General features: G+C 32.4%; 1 pseudogene; it reads left to right on the top strand.

Moving 5' to 3' along the window:
* Positions 1-462: 462 nt before the first annotated feature.
* On the top strand, positions 463-581 carry LOC111613656 (annotated as a pseudogene).
* The last annotated feature ends 3,041 nt before the right edge of the window (positions 582-3,622 follow it).

Below are 3,622 nucleotides of genomic sequence, written 5' to 3'. Positions count from 1 at the left end.
TAAATTTTAAAAAATCGCCAGTGAAAACGTCGATTTGCTAACATAGGAAAGCAATCCTTCTTAAAAATTTCCTTTCATTGACCATCTTTTAAACTGTGAATTTTTTTCAAACATATTAACTATTATTTTTGATAAATTTATACTTATTAAAAACGAAATGTATTAACAAATATAACTTTCACATTAATTTATTACTTTTTCAGCTGTTATATATTGCATAGGGAAAAAATTGTAATTGATGAAACAATGATCCTCAATGATTTCTATGTTTTAGCTCGGGACCGTGAAACGTTGACAAATACGACAATTGTGTATACATGTAAGTGTATGTGTGTATAATAGGGTGTATGTTTGTGTGGTGATTTTGCTCACCATCTTTGAAGCTTGATTAGTTTAGGTTTAGTTTAGCTTTAGGTTAGGTTAGCCTAACCTAACCTAACCTAACCCAACCCAACCCAACCAGACAGCGGCCATACCATGCTGAAAATACCGGTTCTCGTCCGATCACCGAAGTATAACGGCGTCGGGCCCGGTCAGTATTTTGAACAGAGACGAACTGTGAATTCTAGGTGCTGCTGTCGCTATTCTTCAGCGGCCGGATTGCTGAGCGGTCAAGGTGGCAGCCTGCCACTCGGGGGACCCGGGTTTAAATCCGAACGGGTCAAAAAATCCCCAGGAATTTCTCGGGGGAGGTTGGTTCGTTTGGATATGTCGGACCTTGTCCCTCACCACCCAGCAGCCCCATTGTGGGCCTAGCCGAACCCATAATGGACTTGCAAAAAGAGGCCCTCTTAGTGCTCACAGGGCAAAAAGTGTTTTAAAAAAACCTAATCCTAACCTAACACCTGTAATCCTAACCTAATTCTGTGCTGTTATACTTGCTATAAAGTACTTTGTACTACATATGCAATAAATTAAATTTGGTTAAGGAATTTAAAAATTAATTTTATGCAATTACATTTGTTACTTTGCCCTAATGGCATTTTGCATCTCACCCGGATACTTGGGGTGAGATGCTAAAATGACAGACAGTGAAAAAGTTGTCATTGTAAACACAATATGAAATTTCTTTTTAATAAATATCATAGTTTTATTTGAAAAACATACTCCAGAATATGATATTTTCATTAGAAGGCTCCAAAACCCAAATTAGCGCTATAATTTCCTTCATAAGCGAAATGTTAGGCATCTTCCCACGAATCACTATACAAAACTTTATTTATTTCCCTCAAACATATTTACGTAGCTAAAATTAGTTTTAACTAATGTTAAAAGTTAAAACTAGTCTTATCTAAAACCAAAGCATGTACAGCAGTACATTAACTACACAAAACCAGTTTTGTCTAGTTAAAACTAGAATTTACTGCTAGTAAAAAATGAATTTGAGTTAAAACTAGTTTTAATTAGATGAAACTGATTTTAACAAAGACATCCAGTATAAACTAGTTTCAACTTGTTAAAACGCGTTCTAACTAAAAACTGGTTTTGACTGCAACATATACATTACCAAGGAATCTACTTTGAAAGGAGTTAGGGTTTGTGTACCGCAAAACCAATAAATGTATTTTTGCCGATCAAAGGTTCGATACTTTTTGAGCACCCCTCGTGCAACTATATTTAGATTTGAAATGTTTTAAACACATACTTTTAAAATTCAAACTTGCATTTTTATCACACTTGTCTTAGTTGTTACTAACATTAATAAATATGAGAAAACGCTATGTTGTCAGTCCGTTGGTAAGGCGCGAACCCATAACCAACGAAAACAGTTCTGTCTGTCGTAAGTTCAAGTGACAGTCACTCAATCAGATTAATCAAAAAGTAAAATAAAATCTTTGTTCTATACATAACGTTACATCCACAAGTACACAGTTTATGTATAACTGCATATTCTCACTTCCGAAATGACAATGCATCGAGATTCTTCGCATGAAATGAAATAATACTTAATGAAAGCAATATATGCCAGATTAATAATAATTTATAATACTTACATTCATTGGAAAAATGTAATTGGAAATCTCAAAAAATAAGATAAATAAAGACTAATTTTCTTTAGAATCTGAAAAAAACCGAGGGATTTTCGTGTATGCAATGTAAGTGTTACAAATATGTATTGTGTTCACTGCCATTGTAGTTATGGTAATAAAATTGAATTTTTAAGAATGTGAGATAATGTGGGCCAATATTTAATCACCACTGACCACTTACTCGGCAACCTTCTGGACAGACCACTTACGTTGTCGTTTCAAATCGCATTTTAGGATTTGGCGAAAGTCGTCTGTATGGAAAAGGTAGGAGTCCTCGGTATCTTTCAACCGATGTCTTCTCCCTTTAGCTGGATCAAGTCCATGTATGGTAATCCGGGAGTCGAGGAGTCACTATTAACAATTATAACCTCCCTTGACGATCGCCCCGAGTTTCAGGTAGTTCTTACTTTTATACTAATGTTGTGTGAAAGGGTCACGTGATTGTGAAATGTTAATGCTGACAAGCATATTTTTGTTATAAACTTACAAAAAGTATATGTTTTTAGTAAAATTGATGTGTAGTTTTCTGTCTAATCTTTTCCAATGCTACAAAACGCCAAAACTTAATACAATAGTAATTAATTTGTTTATAGTAATTAGCTAATAGTCTTTTTAATAACAATAATAGAAAGTGCTATTTCGATATTTTTTGTTGTTCAAGTAGTAAATGTTTATGAATGATAAACGATTGGTTAATTTTTAAACATGTTTACTGCTATTTCTGTAAATAATACATTTTATCAGTAATTTCCAAATACATAATTAAAAGTAATAAACATCATTACAGACTTGTAATTAACTTTACTTTCAGCAAAAAAAAGATTTTTTAACGAAATAAGGCTTTTAATTACTTTAAGTAATTTAAATATTTTATTATTAGTTAAATTTTTTTTAAATTTAATTATTTATAAAACATAATGAATTAAATACAGTAGACCCCCTATAATTACGGTCCCTATAATTACGATTCCTACAAAACTGCGAAAAAATTGTGACAGTATCTGTAAATAAGGGTGAAAAAATTTCTATAATTACGTGAAACGTCATCGGGCAGCCAAACTATTTTCCGCCGTCAAGTGCCAAGCTACCAAAAGGTTGCTATCGTCTGTACGGTATTATATATAAATTAGGTACTGTACATATAATTATATATTAATTATATATCGATTAGGTACTGTACATATAATTATATATTAATTATATATCGATTAGGTACTGTACATATAATTATATATTAACTTAATTTATTGTAACTTTATTATAATTATATATATTTTTTCTGTCGCTAGCGCCAGGCTACAGAGATTTTACGCTAACTATCGTCTGTACAGTATGTAAATTCCGTACCATAAGTCTAATACAGTACTGTAATTTTATACATTTCTTGTGAAAGAAACATTTTTTATTCAACGGCGATTAAAATTATTTATGTTAATAATGTCTCCAAAGTTCAACGAAGTTTTCGCAGAAAAATAAGTTATTAGAAATCGGCCGCTGTTTGCTGAGCTGTTCCGCGACGAAAACAAGCTTGAACAATGGCGATGTCGAATGGTGCACACTCGGTAAGTAATCCTACAATTTTTTGTTTATAG

The sequence above is a fragment of the Centruroides sculpturatus genome, unplaced genomic scaffold, assembly GCF_000671375.1.
Source record: "Centruroides sculpturatus isolate CEXI.00-Female unplaced genomic scaffold, Cexi_2.0 scaffold1927, whole genome shotgun sequence".
Taxonomy (NCBI): domain Eukaryota; kingdom Metazoa; phylum Arthropoda; class Arachnida; order Scorpiones; family Buthidae; genus Centruroides; species Centruroides sculpturatus.
This window is presented reverse-complemented; position numbering and strand designations above follow the sequence as displayed.